The 21187-nt window shown below is 45.7% G+C and overlaps 1 long non-coding RNA gene across 2 annotated transcripts; it reads right to left on the bottom strand.

Moving 5' to 3' along the window:
* Positions 1-1354: 1354 nt before the first annotated feature.
* Positions 1355-19707, bottom strand: LOC306653145. 2 transcript variants are annotated; one of them, XR_013761650.1, is made up of 6 exons: positions 19578-19707; positions 14401-14504; positions 11282-11347; positions 10670-10746; positions 10349-10485; positions 1355-1667 (listed from the first exon to the last, which is right to left on the bottom strand). It is a non-coding gene; the product is annotated as an uncharacterized lncRNA (long non-coding RNA). The 2 variants fall into 2 exon arrangements; XR_013761651.1 differs by having other exon boundaries at positions 10670-11347.
* Positions 19708-21187: the final 1480 nt, after the last annotated feature.

Raw genomic sequence — 21187 nt, forward strand, 5'->3', positions numbered from 1 at the left:
TCCACTGACCCCTCAGGCATTCTCCACTCCAGTCACACTGAGCCCATTCACATGCTTGCTCTGTCTCACCCCTGGACCTTTGCATATGCTCCTCCCTCTGCAGAGAGCATCTATCCCCTACTCACCTTCCCTTCCACTTGACTATCAGCTCCTCCTAGTCCTCCCAGGCTCAGCCTCAAGGTCACCTCCTCCAGAGAGCCTTCCTTAACCTCCACAGGTTCTAGATGCTCCTGCTATGTGCACCTATGGAGCCTTGAACTTTCTTGGCTCTCCTCAAGGGCAGAGGCCATGTTTTATATTTACTTTATGTAGTCCGCTTCCCAAGCCTGTTAGAGGCCTCCATGCTGTTGTTGGTTAAATGAGCAGTTGAAGCAGCCAGTCCTGTCTGCAGGCACTGAGATCTCCCCAGGTATAAATAAACACCCTTAGCAGCCCTCCTGGGCTCTGGAGTCTCAGAAGGGCCAAAGAGGGAAAGGAAATGAGCAGGGAAGCTGAGAAATGTCTGCTCCCCTGCCTGTGTCCTGATTTTCCCTTCCCTCCCGCCCCCACAACACAGTGCAAATCCCAATTCGCTGTGAATCTAACCCATGAGCTCCTGATTCAATTCTGCAACTGGAGGACGGAAGTGGTTCTTTCTTGCCATTTTGCAGCCCCCCGGGCCCGTGCTTACAACTTTTCACAGGAATCTGTTACTGGGGAGAGTCTGGTAGACCTAGCCAGAAAGATTGTGGGGGATCTCTGTGCCTGGAGATGTGTTCTAGGGGACAGGGGGGAACGGGAGAGAGTGGGGGTTACCCTGAGTCGTCCTTCAGTTTTTATTCTGGTAAGCATTTTTCAGGTCTGCTGGGTTTTGGCACCTATCAGCAAGGCTATTTTAAAGCACATAAAATCTGAAAATAAATGGAGTGGGGCTAGGGCAGAGGAAGGCTGGCTTGGCAAGGACTGCTTCTCTTGAGGGCACTGCAGCTGCGGGGAGCTACCGAAAGGCAGCATGGAGAGCCGAGGCTTCGCTGCCGGGAGGCCCACCCAGCCTCAGGCCTCCTTGCTCTAACTGGAGGAGGTGCTGCATAGCCCAGGCCGGGGACCTTCTGCTTCTTCCTGGTTGCAGGGAGAGGAGCAAGAGGAAGCAGCTGATGTCACTGCAAGGGACAGTGCTGGACCTGACTAGCTCACTAGCCCTTCTCCATCCCAGGTCCCTACCTGTACCTACAGGCCAGGTGGCATCTCTCTGGTTCAGATGGCTTCTCCTTGACCCAAGAGGCCCAAAACATAAAGCCTCCTGCTTTATCCTCAGCTCTGTTCTGCCCTATACTCTACTGTCTCCCCAGTTCCTGGTCACCCCAGGACCTGACTGAAGGATATGAAAATGACAACCCCCAAAAACAGTGGCCTGGGAAGAGGGAGGGAGCAAGAAGGCAAAACATTAATAACATTGATCCTTTCCCCATACATTCTTCTTTTTTTCTAAATTTTATTTTTACAGACTGCATTTTGATTCAGTGTACACAAATGGGGTATATCTTTTCATTTCTATGGTTGTGCACGATGTAGATTCACACCATTCGTGTAATCATACACGAATACATAGGGTACATAGGGTAATGATGTCTGTCTCAGTCCACCATCTTTCGTTCCCGATACATCCTTTTCCAGTGACAAGACAATCCCTGGGAAGGAAGCAAACATCGCTCAGTGACAATACAATCCCTGGGGAAAGGGCAAGCATTGATTCTTTCCTAATATATCCTTCCTTGGTGAGGGTACAATGGACCCTGGAGGAAGAGAGAAACTCTGGACCCTCCATCCTTGCCCTGTAAAAACACTGCCTAGTAAAAAGAAATTTCTAATTTTTGCAACATTTTTCCTGACTGCCTACGTCCTGTTGAAGTCTTCAATGGCTAAGTAACCTCCCAGTGTGTAACCTATATGAACCCAGACCCCTTCGTGATCAGGGGCCACTTTCTACCCAGAAAGTGAGCCCTTTTGATGCCTGACTCTGCTGCTGAATAAAAGGCATAGCTGATCCATGAAGTCTGCTCCTATTCAGGTTATTCATGCTTTCATTATGATGCCAAAACCGTTTTGGTTATTTTTGCTTACACTGACCTCTGACTTACCTGTTGTATCTGGCTCATTGGTCCTGGCCTTTGCTCCCCTCACTGAAGACCATTTGCACTTGTGTTCTGCACCACATGCTTTGGAATGCCAGAAATATGCCTGAGGCATCCAGGGAAGAGCAGGAGTCTGGGTCAGACTGCCTGGTGTAGAGCCTGCTTCAGGGTTTGTTTGCTGTGAACTGGGTGACCAGGGGTGAGTTACTAAATCTCCCTGAGCGCTGGTTTCTTCATTTATAAAATACAGATCATAACAGCACAGTCCTCAAAAGGAAGCTGGGAAAATTCACTGAGCTCACTTACATGGTAGGGACTTAGCCAAGCACCTGACCCAAAGTAAGAAATTCAGCCCCAAAGCCCTACTGCTCTTCATGAGTAAGAAAGGGACACTCACCACCCATACCCATTGCCCAGGAAAACTGCAAGACAAGAATGGTTAAAATAATGGTGCCTGTCTTTATTCTGGACAATTGGGTTCAGCAAAGAGAACCAGAGTTCCAGGAAGGCCCGTGGATCTGGTTAAAGCTGCATGGCTGAGGGGTGGGTCAGGGGTCCAAAGGATAGGAGTTTGAGGAGCTCGGGTGATTGGACAGAGCTTCATGAGTAGGGATCTGGGGCACAGGAGTCCGAGGGGAAGGGTTTGAGGGGTAGGTGGGTGGCTTCCCCAGGAAACCAGAGGGGCAAAGAATGCAGAATGAGCCTCCGTTCATGCACCCAGGGAATCAGGGCAGCGCAAGGGCTGGAAGCCGATCTCCTTCGTGCCCCTGAATGATCTGGTGACAGGTGAGCGAACACCCTGCAGGTGTGCCTTGCAGCAGGTCCTGACCAGCTCAGGGAGGCAGAAGGAGCATTTTTGGTGAACAGGCCCAGGTTCTGCTCTTTCCCCTTTGACTGAAGTTCAGCTTGGTTCCAGGACAGCAAGTGCACGTCCCGTAGGTCTGTGTTCTCCCTGCCTCTTTTTGAGACTCCTGCTTTCCCCTTGACCTCCAAACTCAGCAATGATAGAAATGCTGGAACCTTCCATAGGTCTCCAGGGAGGATGGGCCCACTCATCAGAGGGAGGCACGATCATTAGCATCATCTCATTAAACTGAAAACTTCTGCTGACTCAGGCTGGCGCTTGGAAGGTGGCTGCCTCCAGGCTGCTGTGCAGCCTCCCCCGGGCCTCCATGTGGTGGGATGGAAACCTGGAGATGGACAGGATAGGAAGGGACCCAGTCCTGCCGGGGTCTGGGCTGCAGGCAGCCAGGGTACTGAGATGAGGGTGTTCTTTGAGGAAAAGATTTGCCTGTTTTGTACCGAGGTACCAAGTGCAAGGTTTAAACAAGATAGAAGTTATTTCTCTCACACCCACCAGTCCGAAGCCAAAATGGAGGCTCCACAGCCTCCTATCACATTGCCCAAGTGTTCCTAAGCTGCCTCCCTTACCCTGTAGTCAAGGAGAGACTCAGCATGCCCACACCCCAGCCAGGGGCAGGAAGGAAGGGGAAGAGCAGAGCTGATTCCCGTGAACTGTCAGTGTTCAGCACAACCCTGCCACTCCTGTAGCCAGAACTTTCTCCAGAACAGAGAAAAGAGACATAGGCACAATCGACAGTCTCCATCACAATGACCAGGACAGAGCCCTGGCACAGGGGACCCCCAGCATGCAGACCCACAAACCACTGTCATGCGATGCACATGATGAGAAGCACGTTCACTTTCCCAAGGAACGTTATTAAGAACTATAGGCATTAAGGAACTGGAGGAGAAGTACAGTCCCTTCCCTCAGTGGGCTTCCACTCATGGGGCCAGGGAATCATTGAATGTACCACTGGGTGGCATAAAGGAAACGTGGGTGTGCATTATACCCCTGCTACGTACTGGATAGTACACCAGCTCCAGGGACACTGATAAATGACAGCTCTCAAGCTTCCAGCCCTCAAAGGGGAGGTGGACATCCAAATAGGCAACCTCAATACAGGCGGCTAGTCCAGAGACCCTTCACGCAGCCCAGAGATCTCAGCAGGACCCAAGAGCTGCCCAATACTTTGCACCAGGTAAGACCCCAGATCCTGGCATAGCTGGGAAGCAGCTGAATTTCTCATAAGCCCAGCTGGGAGGATCAGAGTTGCATTTATACTGATTTTTTAAAGGAATACAGAAACAGGATATTCCTTACACACTAAGACTTCTTTCCACCACATCAAATAAGCTTCAGGAAGCTGGGATCAGGAGGCAGAATGTGCGAAGATTCCCAGAAGTAGGAGCCAGACTGCGTGAGCCAGAGGATAAGGGGAGAATCCTCTCCTCCCACATGCCCCACACCCTTATTCTCATAGCCAGGATTTCCCGGCCATCGGGTGGTGGCGAGGTCAAGGCTGTATGTAGACTTGGCATTTGGGGGAGCCACAGCCTCCAGATACTCTATTCTAAGTTTCATTATCTCCATGGTCAAAAATGTTCTTTGTCCAATCAAAATCACTATTACTTGAATTAAAATACATTTTCTCTTATTTGGGCTTCAAAGTACTAGGGCAGGGCTGGGGAGATAGCTCAATTGGTAGAGTGCTTGCCTCACAAAAACAAGGCCAGGATTCAATCCCCAGCACTGGAAGAAAAAAATAAATAAATAAAGTGCTAGGGCAATGGTTTATCCTCCTAAATTTTGAGAAAATGCTTTCTACGTTGTGAAGACTCATGAAAATATCAAATGCTGTTCTTTTTATCATAGCTAAGTTCATGTTGTAAGTGGGGGTGGGAACTAAATTTTATTGAATAACCTAGTATGTTCCAGGAGCTATGCTAAGCACCTTCTGTGCATTACTTTCCTGTAACCTACCACAGCTCTGCCAGGTACGCATTATTTTATACATTTTCTACATGGGAAACTGAAGCACACAGAGGTCAAAAATAACTTGCCTATGGTCACACAGCTAGTTTGTCACAGAGGCAGGACTAGAACCTACATCCTAAGTGAAATTCTTTCAATCTTTCATAATCCTGGAAGATTATATTTGGATCATCCATAGCCTTTTCTTCTCAGATTAAACAATTCCCATTCTATTTTTTTCTTCAATTCTTTTTATGATGAGCATTTTATCTTATGGAATATGTGACAGTTTTTGAAAATCAGGAACTATTCTTGGTGGGTGCAAATTAGTGGAGTCATTTTAGGAGTTTAGCATACTATAATCTCTGAGAAGAGTTTATGTAAATCTTAAAATTTCACTACTTCTGGGATCTGATGACAAGTATGGCTAATTTAAGCCTATGGGGTCATACGCAAGGCACTTAAGAGTAAAGACACAAATTGTCAACATGAAATTTACAGTATTTTGATAGATAATTGACTAATGTCTTTTGGAAAACTTAAAATGATATTAACAGATTTACATGAGGATAGTAGGGATGGTGGCAGAAAAGGAAAAAAAGTGATGTATCTCTCCAGCACTCTGTTCATCCATCCAAATATTAGATATTACTATGTTCAAGACCAGTTCTCAGCACATCAGGAGGCCATATGTGAGTGTGTGTGTGTGTGTGTGTGTGTGTGTGTGTGGTGTGTGTGAGGGTGTGTGTGTGTGTGTGCGTGTTTATTGTGTTTGGAGCAGGAAAAATTGTTATGCACATTAGCCCCACATATTTACTTTCTCAACCTGGCTATGCTGACTTTATCTTGTGCTTTTTATTTTCCTAATCATGAGCAGAAGAATCCCAGCCGCATCCTACAATATAGATGGCTTGTGCTCCTCAGAACTGTCAAGGCCATCAAAAACAAGGAAAGGCTGAGAAACCCTCACAGCCAAAAGCAGCCTGAGACGTGGTCGCTGAATGTAATGTGGTACCCAGGACAGATCCTGGAACAGAGAAAGAACAGTAGGAAAAAAAAAAAAAAAACTAAGGCTATGTGAATAAACTATGACTTGAGTTAATAATAATGTTTTTTTAAATCAGTCATCATTTCCAGTTGGGTAATAATGTTCTTCATCCAGAATGGAGGCCCTGGGGGTTGAAGAGACAGACGCTAAGGTCACAAATGCACATGAACCCAGGAGGAGACCTGCTCAGTCTCCTGCTGTTATCTCAGGCTTGGGTCCATCACCTCTCAGAGGAGCATGCCCTGAGCCCTCTGACCTGTGAGTCTTGTGTTCTTAACCAGACCAGGGTCGAGCACAAGACGCAAACTCATCTCAGCCTGCTTGTTTTAAGCCATTTAAGACCAACCCTGCACCTGTCATTCATTCCTTTCAAATGGCCATTTATTTTATTTGGCAAGATTTTAAAACAATCCCCATCATCATTAAGCTCTCTCCTTAATTAGCAGAGGGAAAAATGCCATTATTGGGAGCAACCTCTCCGCAGCACACTTCTCTCTGTTTGGCAAATTAAAAGCATTTGGATGAAACTCTTCCAGGGTCCCAATCAATAGCTCAAGCCATAATTATTCAGCAGTGCTTGCAGATTTGGGGGCTGACAGCCGGCCGGGTGTGCTGCTCTGTAATTGTTTCATATGCTTCTGCGGCTCGTCTCTTCCCAGGATTGGGGTCTGCGGCAGACTAATCAATAGCATCTTTGGGGAAACTGGGGGATGCACTCACCATTATCTAAACCCTTGCAGTACTCCCCATTTCTCCAGGGGGGACATTAGCCACAGTTCCCTGGGGCTGGTCTGCATTTTCCTGCTTAGCCACCTGAGGCAGAGCCGAGCAGCACTCTAGGGAAGTAGCAAGACAATAACAAATGCCCACTTTATAGGATAATTGTGTAACAGCAGCTTTAGATCGTGTATAATGGTTACGTGCCAAGGAGCAGTAAACAATCCATCTTATTGCCAGAATTCACCGATTCCAGGATTACTGATCATTTGGATGGGGTGTAAATTATTGAAGTTTTTCTCAAGTAGATCTTTTCCTAAAGGATGGTACAACTCCATGTTGTTTAAAAAAAAAAAAAAATCTGAGGGAGGATGTTTAAGATATTTCAGAGGAGTAACTTTTCCCAGATACACACCAACAGCCAACATGTTCCCTCCAAATCCTTCCAGAGGCTGACGGTCAAGACACCAAACTCCAGTCCAGCCTCCTTATTTCCCTAGACAGAAATACTTCCTTAGCTTTCCTTCTGTCAGATTCATTTAGTTTTGTTTGTCTATTAAATAGAAATATGGCCGGTCAACTTCAGAGGGACGCTATAAGAATAAACACAATAAGAGGCTCAATAGTGACTTTTAAATATAAAAACATTCATATAAAAATTAATGAATATATTTATTCATTATTTCATATATTAAACATTAAAGAGGGTATGTTATTGTTTTCTGTTTTGGGGGGCTTTTTTGTTTTGAGGATTTTTTTGTATATTTTTTTGGTACTGGGGAATGAACCCATTTAACCACTGAGCCATATCCCTGGCCTTTTTAAAATATATTTTATTTAGAGATAGGGTCTCACTGGGTTGCTTAGGGCCTCTCTAAGTTGCTGAGGTTGGCTTTGAACTCGCAATCCTCCTGCCTCAGCCTCCCAAGCTGCTGGGATTACAGGCATGGGCCACTAGGCCCAGCTAAAGAGGGTATTTTAAATGTCTGTGGTGGGTTACTTTCTGATTTTCTTAAAAATTTTTATTCTGTTTTGCCCAATTAGGCTGACTCCCCATGATATTGAATGTACCCAAACTAATTCTTTTACTAACACAGACTAAGTTCAGCTACATGCCCATTCAGGAACAATGGGATCTGAAGAGACTGTCTTTTTACTTGAAAAGGAAGGTGACAGCCCTGGTTCCAGGGTGAGCTCGAGCCCAGGGAGCCTGCATCAACTGCACTGAACTTGAAGTCTGATTGGAGACTATCCTAGACCCAGGCACTGAGGTTCTTCTGGAGCACCCCGGGAGGGAGATCATGAATGACTGCCCATAGGGTTCCGAGCTCAGAAGCATCCAAAATCATGGCTGAGGGTTCTGAGGATCCAGCCATTTTTCTGTAGGAAAATATGACCTGAGAGACTGAGCAGGGCACAGGGGCCACACAGCCACGAGATCTCTTCATGCAGTCCTTTAGGAAGCATCTGGGGTTCACCCAGTCATCAACATCCTCACCTAGTTTTTAACAAATGCCCACATACATGTGGTCCTGTGAAAAGCAAGTTGCCTGAAGGCCTAAGCTGATTGTCCTCATAGGTGACGTCACTGCATGTGGACCTGGGCCCCCTGCTGTGCTGCATGCTGAGCATACCTGCACCTCCACATCGACTTCCGGTTTCCTCTGGGATCGAAAACACCACAGACAGAGTTCAGGACCCACTCGCCTTAGACCAAATGCATACTAGATCTATGCCAAGCCAAGCAACCTGCACCAACTCTGCAGATCATTCATAATCATCATTATTCTGTTTTCTTTTCTCACATTCAACTGCCATCCACCACCACCCATTCATCACAGTTTTAAAAATTCAATACGAGCAACATTGCATATATTCTCTGAGCTACTCTCTCCTTTATGGAACAGGAGAAATTAAAGCAAACCAATCAAAAATCCCTGGAAACAGAGTGGATTAGAAATAAGTGTCTCTTTAAGTGAAAGAGAACATGAAAACTGATGGCTCCAAACTGACTGTAAGCCTTACTTTATTCCGGAAGAATTATTAGAAAGAAAGGGACATATATTTCTGTTGACACTGTATATTAAGTGGACTCTCTAAACCCTATTTGTCTGTATTAAATAAATATGCTCGGTTTCCAACCATGCCCTGTACTTCTTCTGGTTTTAAATCAAAGGGATTAAGACTCGTAATTAAGACACTGGAGGAAGGCCTGATCAGTTTTGCCAGTGCAAATTAGTTCAGAGGCCCAGAGCTGCTCCTTTCTGTTTGCTGGTATGGGAGGTTTGTTTGATTTAACATGATTGAGGAAATGAAATATCCCTAAGACAAAGAACCAATATTGTACTTCTGGAGGGTGGCTGAAGGGAAATTGGAAACTAATGCACATTAACAGCAAATCCAAAATGCACAGAAGGAGAAATGCTATTTAGAAAGTGATGAGGCTAGGCTGGTCCTTTGAAATCAATTGTGCTGTCTTCTTCCTTTGTTTATTTTTTTAAGGAACATACGTAAAATAGAATCTCAATTTTCAGATGAGGTCTTGAGAGCTTGGGACCCTGCCCTGATCATGTATGAATTATCTTATTCATATTCACAACATTTCTACGGAATGGTTATTCCTATGATCCCTATTTTAGAGGTAAGGAAGCTACGAGTCCAAATGCAGAAGCTGACCTAAAGCCAAGTCATCTGCGAGACTCTTGGTTATTGTTTCTTTGTCCTGTCCGTGAGGATGAGGGGAAGGAAGATCCTGCTTGAGAACAGGAGAGACACGCCCAGGTTGTTTGGTTTGGTTTTATCTCTGTTCAGTGGATCTGGTCAGGTTGGGGTGCTTCTCTAAGAGCAATGAAAACCTGAGCAGGCCACACATGCTACCAGCCTGTCACCAGCTGCAAAGGGACAGCAGACACAGCCTGAAAGTCTTCCTCTCCTCATCGGGTGGGTGGGCCTTTGCTGCCAGAGCTGTCTGTGTGTCCCTCTCTGCTGGGGATACATGGTCTGTACTTACTTATTCACTTCCTTGGAGGCACCTTTACAACTTCCATGTTCAACAAATCCAGTTGTTTGTTTTCTTAAACTTATGGAATAATGCCCAATAAAAATGAATAGCTTGTGTTGTTTTTGGGAAAGGGGGATGGGGCTCCACTGTGTGCTTGGGGTGATTAGTACCAAGCTCGTGGGATTATTTCTAATACCTGAGAGTGGATCTCATTTTATGTCTGAGATTGTGAGTCAGACTTTAAGAAGGAAGAGGATGCAAGATGGATTGTTTTAATTTTGTCAAGTTAGATTGTTACGCAGAGCAAACGCAAACCACCCCATTCCCACTGCCAGGACTTCTGTGACTGATGAGACGAAAATGAGGCACACACACAAACACACTCACATAACCGGATCAACTGTGCAAGTTTATATGGCAGAAGAGACACTGTGACGTGTCTGCATGAAACGTGTGTGTGTGTGTGTGTGTTGGGGAGGGGGGTTATATGACAGGAGAGACCCAGGGAACTTCGACCTGTTTTTCTGTGGGTAACCATCACTGGGATGAAATCTGTGCTAGTTATGTATGGAGAAAGTGGTTTCAAAAAATCATTTCCTAACTGCGGGATTTAGAAGTCCTGGAGGAAGGTTCAGACAGGATTGATTGATTATTACCTTTTCAGTTGGTTATCTTATAGAAGTTCTGATTTCTTTGATCACCAGGTGACTTCTGGTGAGGTGGGGGTCCGCACAGTGAGTCCAGAGACCGAGAGAGCAGGGGCAAATGTGGGTCAGGGCTTCTATTGCAGTTTCTGGGGAAGGAACAAACCAGGTGAGGTAAACAAATTTAGGATTACCAAATTAGAATAAAGCTCTGAGCATTGCTAGTCATCCCGGCCCTAGGCAGGAGGCTAGTGGCCCTGAATGTGAAGGACCAAGGCAGAGGTTGGGGTGTGGACTCTGGTTTGGTCTATCTGAGATGAAAGGTGCACTTACCTCAGGGGCTGCTCACTATGTCTAGGGGTGGGCCAGCCCTGGGCGGGTGTCCCTACCAGGTCAGCAAGGTTCCAGATCTCAAAGCGTGGAAATACATAAAATAAAAAAAAAATGGTAAATGTACTCAAGCAAGATGCACTTCCTGTGGTTCTGAAAGACAGAGGAAGGACGTCATGGGTATTGGTCTTATCCGTACTGGGAAACCTTGGTGGTGACTCTTCGGAATCAGAGTTCAGGAGCAAGTACTGTTTTTGTCTTGTTGAATTATTTGCTGATCTTGTGAGTGTGCAATGCGGTCATGCCATGCAGCCATCACCAGCTGCTGATTCATGAGTCCTTCCGGCTGGGGGGCATAGCGCGGGCTGCAGCAGGGGTTCAGCAGGCCCAGCGGGGAGGATGAAGTCCAGGAGGGACAGAGCAGCAGTGCTGAGCCCTGCCTACCCTGAGCCGCTCCATTTGATAAAGCAGTAGTTTGCCTAAGTTGGACTCCATCCTGGGACCGATGCCAAGGTGGAGTGACGCCGCACCTTGTTTGCACAAGTATACAACCTCCATCCGCCCCGCATCACCATAAGGCACAAATGGAGAAATGACTTACTTGTGCCAACTTACCAAACTAAATCAAGGATATCCTGGATCACATCAGGAACACCAGACACAAGAGCTTCTCGATCTCACCTACGACCCGTAAAAGGAGGAGCCTCCTGAGACTGGACAGCGTGACACCCTGACTTGGTCACCTGGCAACTCATCTGACTTGGTCACCTGGCAACTCATCACGAGCCCCGCCCAGGAACATCACCACAGTGAAGAACTTCTGATTTCCTGTGCCTGAGGGCTTCAGCACAGTGTGGTTTCTCCTGCCTGTGAGGACAGTGCACAGCCCACTCCAAGCTGACGACACCTCAGGAGGACACTTGAAGCTGACACTCTGAAACTGAAACTGCCATCTGCCTGGACCCTCTGAGGACTCTGCAGAGCTGGTTCACTAAAACCCTGATCTGAACTCCCACAGTGGCTCACTGACTCTTCCCATCCCTGTCTCTCCCTCCCTCTCTCCCTCCCTCCCTCCCTCTCTCTTTCTGCTCTTGACACAGGGTTCTACAACCCTACCACTGCCTGACCCCTCCTTCATCTTTCTGTGACCTACGTACATCCCTGTGTGAAGTATGATGTGTGACTTGAGTGTTACAGATATTAGAGATTAAGATGGGAATAAGAGAACTTGTGACTGCCCGACTTATGCCCTGTGAGTGTTTGGTGAATAGCCAGGGTTGGAGGTGTTGAGGCTTTCGAGTTCATTGTTATTCAATAAATTCTAACATTGGGGAAAGACACAACCATGTTCAGTCTATGTTAATGGCATAACTTAACCACAACAATGAGGCCCTGGGTTTCATCCCTAGTAAAAAAAAAGAAAGAAAGAAGAATATTTTCACCGATCCAAGAATCAATTCCATACCCACCATCAGTCTTTCCCCTTTCTCCCTACCCACACCCCAGCAACCACTAATCCACCTTCTGCCTCTGAATTTGCTGATGTTGAACATTACGTGTACATGGCATCATACCGTGTGTGACTTTTGTGTCTGACTTCTTTCATTTAGAATGATGTTCTCAAGGTCCACTCATGCCAGGGCATGTTCACTGTGTCTTTCCTTTTACAGCTGAATAAAATTCCATTGTATGGATATACCATATTTTATTTGTCCATTCATCAGTTGATAAACAGTTGGTTTGTTTCCACATTTTGATTATTATGAATAGTACTCTTATGAATATTCATGTACAACTTTTGTATGGATATGTTTTTGTTTCTCTTGGATACATATCAGGAGTGGAATTTCTGGGACATGTGATAATTCTTCATTTGCTTTTTGAAGGATTCTCAACCTGTTTTCTAAAGTGGCTGCACCAGCAATGACTAAAGCTCCCCATTTCTGCATGTCCTAACAGATATTTGTTATCATTTACCTTTTTGATAACAGTCATTTGAATGGGAGTAAAGTGGTATTTCTTTATGGTTTAGATTTGCATTTTTCCACTGACTAATAATACCGACGATCTTTTCGTGTGGAAGCTCTATTCTTTGTTCTTTTTCCTTATAAGGAACATATGGTAAGTGGGGGAAAACAAAAAATAAACCAGAAAGAGGCAATTATATTAGTCCATTTCCCATTGGCATTGCAAAATGCCTGAGGCTTGGTACTTTATAAAGAAAAGAGATTTATTTAGCTCACAGTTTTGGAGTCTGAAAGCCCAAACTGCATGGTAAAGGATCTATTGAGGGCCTCATGGCAAGTGGCATCACAGTTGGAGTGTGTATGGGGAGAGATCACATGGTAAGACAGGAAACAGAGTGCAACCTGGGGGTCAGACTTTCTCTTAATGAGTCACTCACAGAAGAACCAATTCTGGGTCTCAGGAGAACTGCATCAATTCTTTCTGAGGGCAGGGCCCTCAATGACCTAATTACTTCCTACTGAGCTCCACCTCTTAAAGGTCTACCACCTGCAAATATTGCCACACAAAAGACCAAGCTCCCAATACATGAACCCTTGGGGAACACACTCAAACCATATTCAAACCACAGCAGCAATAAAAATTATTTTAATGTTATAACCCCAAAGTAATCACTAATAATTATTTCATACATATTCTTTTCAGATATTTTTCTAAGAAAGAATATAAAAGGTATGTTATACGTACCCTTTTCTTGCTTTCTGTTTCTCACTTGAGAACATCTTTCCATATTAATACAATACTTTTTACAATATCATTTTATATGGCTTCATACTATTCCTCTGAATACATTTATAGGATTTATTTCCATTGTTTTAAAGGGTTTCTATTGTTTCAATTTTTGTGCTAAAATAATTTGACAAACTACATCCCTGTAGTTGAGTCTTTGTACAAATATGTTAGCAGTTCCTTAATATAAAATGCCAGAGTGGGATTTCTGCATTGAGTAATATGCAAAATCTTAAGTCTTTGATGTGTGCAATAATAACAATGCCAATGTCTTGTTATCATCAGTTGCCAAATTCTGTACTTTGTTGAGTTTTGCTTTCTACTTCTACTTCAAACTTGAAGCTGAGGATGTGGCTAGCTAGCTCCATTGGTCAGAGAACAGAAATAAAGGCAAGGCTGTGGGTTTGCTTTCTGCCTGATAAGCCCCGAGTACTCCCTACAGCCAATTTACGAACGTCCATCACTGGACATGAGGTCAACAGAGGAAGGGAATGTGGCCCTATCTGCATGTTTCTTTCAGTTCTCACGCAAGCACTGCTTCCTCTGGGAGGCCTCTCCTGGCCATCTGCGAAGCCAGGTTGGGAGTCTGGTGATTAGCTAGAAGCTCGGCAAGAAAAGGTGCAGAACTTGCTCAATTCTGTGTCTCTGACTCTGGCATAGCACCATAAAAATGCATTTTTGCTGAAAGACTGAATAAAAAAAGAAGTAAATTGAGACTACTGGAAGAAAGAATCCAAAGGCCTGCAATGTTAATCTGTACATAAGGGAAGCACAGCTACTAGAGATGACTGTCAGCAGAGACAACCTAATGACCAAACATGTACCTGCCTTGCTCAGAAGGAAGTGGGGAGCTAACAGAAGTGGGGTGCGCTGTCCTTTGCATACATTATTTCGTGTAATCCTCACTCCCAATAATATCTACAGGGTAGGTCTTATTATCTCCATTTTAGATGCACTGAGAGCCAGATTTTCTTACTTACCCACCATCTTACACCCATAAAAAAGGAGAGTCGTAATCCCACACCAGATCTGTCTGCTAGCAAGGTACGTCCTGTTGTGCTGCGTGGTCACATTCCATTTATTCCTGAAAGATGAAAAAGAAGCAAATCTAACCACGTGTGATCGAAGCAAGACTATAAATTTACATGGCTCTGTGACCGACATTGTCCCAAAATGACATTATGTCTCTTTACACCACTATGGAGATGCCAAACTCGAGTTGGCCTGATTGGTCTTGAAAGGCTCTGTCCTTGGAGGCCAATTCTGCTCGTGCTCCTGACAAAGGAGCACTTATTTAGGACATGGGTCCTGGTGACTCCCAAGTGCTGGTGGCATAAGTGATGTGCAAGACCGCAAGGCCTCCCCAGTAGCCGTCAGGAAAGCCGTATATCTACCAGCTAATTCTGAGAGCCATGTTGCCCTTCATGCAGATTTGTGACTCTCCTGAGCCCTGAAGGCACATTTAAACAATAGGAGAGATTAAGCACTCAGCAAAGACATTTTTAATGGCACCACCATAGCACTGACTTTTCTACTTCAAATGCTCTGCTGGCATGATTCGATGCAAGGCCACCAAGTATATTCTTCTCACACTTCAGAGGTATCTGCCAGGGGAAGTCACTCCCAAGAACTTTCCAAGTCCTGCCTAATTGCAAGGCCATTAAGTAGATCTGAGTTTAGTTGAACCAGACCCACTGGCCAACTTTGAAATCCCAGTAGGGGATCTTCCCCGGTTTAATGGAGATAAATGCTTCCTGACTAACCACAGTGCAGAGTGAACTTGGCCAAGATGCTGTCAGGTCTGAGGTGGACCATGACCTCCTAGAGGATTAGGAAGCTCGACAGGCTTTCTCTGTGAGTTCCAGGGTCTAAGATCCATAATTACTTTTTTTTAACTTTGAGATGTGTACATGAAAATTCTTCATTGACAGATTTTCAGCCAGTTCCCAGAGCTGGAGATAGTCTTAATGAGACCTTCTCCCCGGCTGTAGCCAGACTCTTCTAAATCTGACCTGAGACCAGAATTCGAATACAACTGGGTGGACTGAGAGAGAAAGTCACAGAGATTTGACAAATACTTTCCTCTAATATTATTATTAAAGGAAATAATAATATTAATATTATTAGTGCTTAGTAATTTTGGCAACTTCAGGATCCTAAAATACTTGGTTCCTTCCTTAAGAGCACAAAGAAAAAGGGGAGAAGCCAAATTGAAAAGCTTAAGAAATGAATTTCTAATGGTTTCTAATGGATTGATTTTCTGTTGCCTCTTGTCCATTAGATAGAACACATTTCTATGAGCCATTACTCACAAGCACTCATAGATAACAATTATAGTAAAAACAACATAAATTTTCCTGATATAGGCAAAGAGTAGCTCCCCAGACGTTTTTAGTAAGCTGGATGAAAAAGTAGAAACAGATGATTAACTCTTCAGGGCACTTATAATTATGAAAAGAGAAATTATTCTTTTTTTGTTGTTAAGCTATGGAGATACACAAATAGCCCGGTCTTGGCTCAGTGGTCTCCAAGCTTTCTCAATTATTTATCCCAGCTGTAGAATTTTTTTAAGCACATATGCCCCAAGAAGTTATATATTTATACATGTTTGCATGTCCTGCCATATTTATCTATTATGTACATTTTAAAGTATACCCAAGAAATTGAAATTAACATGGAATCAGATGAAAATCAATAGAAATTATATTATAATATTTTCTTCCTTCATCTCACAAGATCATCTAAGCTCACCCCATTTGAGATCACTATTCTAAATTTCATGGAGCTGTATTGATCTTCTTGGGATGTCATAACAAGATACCAGAGACTGGGTGCCTTAACCAATTGAATTCTATTTTCTTACAGTTCTGGAGGCTGGAAGTCTAAGATCAAGGTGCTGGCAGGGGTGGTTTCCTCTGAGTCCTCTCTCTGGGTTGCAGATGGCTGTACTTTGGCTGTCTCTTCACCTGGTGGCTCCTCTGTATACATACACCACTGGGTCCCTCCCTGGGTCCAGATTTTATCTTCTTATAAGGTGTTATGGTTTGGATGTGAGATGTCTCCCAAAAGCTCTTGTATGAGACAATGCAAGAAGGTTCAGAAGGAAAAATGATTGGGTTATAAGAGTCTTAATCCAATCAGTGAATTAATCCCCCATAGGATTAACTGAGTGGTAACTGAAGTGGTGGGATGTGACCAGAGGAAGTCGTTCACTGGTGGCGTGGCTTTGGGGTATGTATTTTGTATCTGAAGAGTGGAGTTTTTCTCTCTCTGCTTTCTGATCGCCATGGAGCTGCTTCCCTCTGCCACACTCTTCCACCATGTTGTTCCTGCCTCACCAGGAGCCAGGAGGAATGGAGCCTGCTGTCTATGGGTTGATATCTTTGAAACTCTGAGCCCTTAAATAAACTTTTCCTCCTCTAAAATTGTTCTGGTCAGATCTTTTAGTCACAGCAGAGAAAAAGCTTACTAAAACATAAGGTCACCAATCGAAATGGATTAGGGCCATACTAACAACCTCATTTTAATTTCATTACCTCTTTAAAGACCCTCCGTCCAAATATAGTCACATTCTGAGGCACTAAGAGCTAGGGATTCAATAGAGATTTTGGAGAGTCACAGTTCAGCTCGTAGTTCAGTGGCCCCCATGGGGAAAGGAAGAGGCCGATGTCCAATACTGGGCCCAGGGAAGGTGTATTAGAGGACTGTCCTCAAGCTCCAAGCTGACCATGTGTACTGCAGCCCCTGGGAGTAATGTTATCCCTGTGATAGCAGAGAACTGCCTGTCCCCAAAGCCAGAGTGGATCCTTACAATATCCAGTAATGCCAGACCCCTGGTGGACTTCCCAGAAATGACAATTCCCAAGCTCACAAAGGGGAAATGCAAAGGAAACCTCCCAGGGCCTTGCCCATTGCCGGTCAGTCCTCAGTCTCTCAGCTGTGGAAGCACCAGCCAGGGCACCCAGCGTCTAGTTTTGAACGATCTGGTGATGAGTCTAGTCCACAAAACCTCCAAGATGGTGCTGATCCAGGGGCTATGTGCAGGGCTGGTCACTGGCAACACTTGCAGTGAGTGTCACTGGTGTCTCTTTTTCCTTCTTGACTGTCCTCTACCTTCAGATTAGGGCTGTCACTTTTACTAAGGGGCCTCCCTCACTCAAGTCCCCAGGGGACTCCTATTTTTCAAGAGGCTGAAATAGAGGGAAAGGACAAAACTAATCCAAATCTCTAATTTGGAATTTCAGACCCTGAAATTCTAGGTTAGAGAATTATTTGAGAATGAGCAGAACCTTTCTTGCTTTCCAAATCACTTCTTGGTGAGAGATACTAACTCTGGCTACTCCTATCATTAAAAAGCTACTACTTCCTTTGTGAACCTGCTCTTATCTGCTGTTTCCAGAAGCCAGAAGGGACTTCAGTAAAAAGGGTTAGCATCTGAACCCCGATGGTATTGACTTCAAGCCATCGATTCCCAGCTGGGAGGCAAGTCAGGGTAGTGACCTCCTAAGGTATCAAGGCAACAGATGAAACGGATACACAGGTTAGGGGGGCTTAAGATGAGGGCTCTGGAATTCTACTGCCTGATGTGACCCCTGGGTCCGCTGCTTCCTACCTGGTTGGTCACTCTTCATGCCCAGTCTCCAGATATTAAAATGGAGATACCACAAAGATCTATCTCACGGCACTACTAAGAGGTTTAAAGGAGATAATACAAGCACTTAGCACAGTGCCTGACTTATAATAAGCATCCAACCAAAGCTGGCTGCTGTCATTTACGAAGGTTTGTCAAGTCAGGAGCCTTGAAATCTGACAACTGCTTGACAAGTTTGCTCCTCTTCAAATGTGCTGGGGATCTACAGGGAAAAGGGCCCCCAGATAACATTTTTATTTCTACAATTAGATATAAGTGTGCAGGGTAAACATTTCAAAATATAAAATGAAGAATAGCAAAGGTTTTTCAGGGCAAGGTGGGGACAGGCTTGAACAGACAAGAGCTTGTTTTGAATTCCTGGCAATATTGTGATGAGGAGGTGAACCTCCCCCAGGACTTCAGCACTGGGAGGTGGTGATGAGAAGGACGGCAAAAAACTGGCCAGGACAAAATTTCACCCTTCAAAATCAGAGCCCAAACCAACGGGCCTTAAACTTTTGGGGATCACAAGCCTCTGGGGGGGGGGGGGGTTAAATAGCTATAAATGCCTCCCCAGGAAAATTTGACATATACAAAAACTCTACAGGTAATTGCAGGTGAGCATGGAACCCACCCATGATCCTGAAGAAGTCTGTGACCCCAGAGTAGGGAATCTCTCGCAGGAGAAAGAAAGCCTGCAGATGTCAGGGCATGGGGCCAGGAAAGATCCAGAAGCACAAGCATAATGCTGCCCCGCTGAGCCAGGCCAATCAGGCCCTGAGGAGGTTCTGTGGGCAGCTACCTGGCCCCTGCCAAGGAACTTGCATTCAAAAGTGGGTCCCACTATGGCTGGAGCTATGTAGATGCCTAAATCAATGGTATCTGTCAGGCTCCAAGGACCAGGTGGTCAGCAAGTATGGACAGACAGGTGGGGACAAGAGGAGCAAGGCAGAGCAGGTCCCAGCAGCCACCTCCCCTTTGGTGGAGAAACCTTGCCCCTGTGATGTTGGGGCTGTGGGGAAGAGCCACTTGAGCTGAGGAGGAATCAGGATCTCTGCCCACTACTGTTCTGCAGATCTGTGGGGACCCCTAAATCACCCTTGATCCCCCTGCCATCTCTCCATGCCACTTCTGGCTATCTCGCAAAGTTATCTCCTTCTGTGCCACCCTCCTACCCCCTCATCACTCACCTCTGGCCCTCCTACCTATGCTCCACACTGCAGCCTCAGTGAGTCATCAGATCCTGCGCTAAGAAGGACATAAAACTCCCTGCATGTGGTTTCTGAACTGCGGGGTGGCCTGGTCCCTACCAGCCCTCCAGCCTCTTCTCCTGCCCCCACCACCTCGCAGACACCTGTGCTCTGAGCACCCTGTGATCCTCCTCTCCTCAAGCCCCCCAGGGCTCCTGGCCATGCCCACCCCTTAGTCTGACCAACCCACACGCACCCTGAAGGTCTCTGGGGTCCTCGCTTGTGAGCTCCTTTAGGAAATCTCCCCCAGTCCCTCCTCACCCCCAGCATCTCTCACCATTCCCCCAAACACCAGTCAGAGGAACCACTGTCCCTGCAATCTCCTCAAGGCACGCTCTCCCCAGTCCAGGCCTCCTCCTCCCGCCTCCGCCGCGATGGTGATGGGCTCAGCCCAGGCTCCTTCCAGGGCCTTCTTAGCCCCCAGGGACCGGGTGTGTCCCCACGTGCCCCTTGCCCCTGGGTGTCTGCAGCAGAGGTCTCTCCTCACCTCTAGGTGGCGTGCTCCTTGCAGCAGGCTCCGTGCCTTGCTTACCGGTCTGCGTAGTGGTGGGTTATTGAGGGGATGAATGGGTGCGTGGATGGGAATCATTTCAAATAGTGCCTGGAAAACAGTAGGAGCAGCGGTTAGTTTATTATTGTAATGGTTACATCGCCGTCATTGCCCTCACTGACAGCCATCGCCAGATACATTGTAACAGCCACTTTTTAAAAAGTGAATGGATGAAAACTCCATGCATCCTTGCAGTCATCTTTGATGCTTTTTATTTTTGTTTCGATATCTATTTTCTTAAAAATCACCTTCTTTTAAATATATCCTGGGGATAAGAAGTTGGGACCTGGAAAACCCTGAGCTTGAAGTGTAGAAAGATCTGTCCAAAGTTACACAAAAACCTGCTGGCGGAGTCTGGGGACCGATCAGCAGCTCCAGGTCCTTGCTACCTCCCCCTCCTCCCGGGGGTTGGGGGGGCTCTTCAGAATTCCTTCTCTCCCTCCCGAGCAGTGAGTTCCCGCTGAGTTGTGTCCCTGCTTGGGACTGCTGCGCGGGGCGGGGCAGCGGTTGAGCACATGCAATCCGATTGAGATTTCATTAACTTACGTTCATTTGTGTCACTTAATTATTGCGGTCTCGGGCCTTCTCTAATAAATGTGTTTTCCTAACCCACAGCCTCTGGGCTATCATTCTAACCATATCTATTATGACTGAATGGCTACTTGGGAACAGAGCGACCTTCTTTGAATTGCGAGATAAGTAGGGCATACTAATGAGCTTCCAGAAGCGGGAGGTGGGTGTCCAGCCCCCTGTGCTCTGGGAACCCAGCCCTGCTGCTTCCCTGTCAGTCACCTGCTGAAACCAAGGTTCAGGTGGGCTCACACTGCAGGGGGGTCAACCCAGTTGTTAGACTGTGGCCTTTGGGGAAGGGCGGGTCCTTCTTGTGGTTTTAAATGTGAAGTCACCTGGGAAAGCTCATCCATCTTGATCTGATGGCTTCTTCAGGGCAACACGAAGTGCCCAGATAAAATCCGGCAAAAAGCAGCCCCACCCTGGGACAATTCAAATCCAGGCTCTTTCTCACCAACATTTCTATTCAAGAGCAGGCAGTGCCTGTACAGGGGTTTATTTCCTTGTACAGGCTCAATGCTTTGAGTTAAAATTCTTTTTGCTCTTGCCCTCCAAAATATATCACACTGGGCAGCAGAAGCTGAGTTTTTAAAAACAAGCCATTGTATTTAATTGCAAACTCCACAAACAAATGAGCAGCTGTATCTGTTTTGACAAATACATGTCTTTTGTCTTTACAGACACTCCAAAAAAAATGCACAGTCAACAGAGAACCATATGCTTTTGGGGGACAGATTTACCTTCTTCATTATATTTTTACTTACCCT

This window comes from Sciurus vulgaris (genome assembly GCF_902686455.1).
Source record: "Sciurus vulgaris genome assembly, chromosome: 2".
Taxonomy (NCBI): Eukaryota; Metazoa; Chordata; class Mammalia; order Rodentia; family Sciuridae; genus Sciurus; species Sciurus vulgaris.